Source organism: Herpailurus yagouaroundi, unplaced genomic scaffold (genome assembly GCF_014898765.1).
Source record: "Herpailurus yagouaroundi ecotype Mexico unplaced genomic scaffold, PumYag 67375, whole genome shotgun sequence".
NCBI lineage: Eukaryota > Metazoa > Chordata > Mammalia > Carnivora > Felidae > Herpailurus > Herpailurus yagouaroundi.
The window spans coordinates 353,031-353,404 of NW_024420192.1; positions in this window are offsets into that span (position 1 = coordinate 353,031).

Sequence of the window (374 nt, forward strand, 5' to 3'; positions counted from 1 at the left end):
TAATGTAAAGGGAGTAGAAGGGGAATGGGATCCTAGACTAACAGGGGACACCACAGCTACATTTAAGCACCTTAAAGGTGCCAAGTACCCTCTGTTCTAATGCACAGGGAGTTGGATGGAATGCTACATTAACATAAGGGACAGAGCTGCATTTAAGCAAATTAACAGTCCCATGTACATTGTGTGCTAATGCAAAGCAAATAGAAGGGGATGGAATCCTAGACAAATTAAAGGGACTCTGGTGGCAATGAAGCACATTAACAGTCCCAAGTATCCTCTGCAGTAATGCAAAGTCAGTAGGAGGGGATAGGATCCTACACTACTAGAAGGCACCATAGCTGCCTTTAAGGACCTTAAAGATACCAACTACCCTC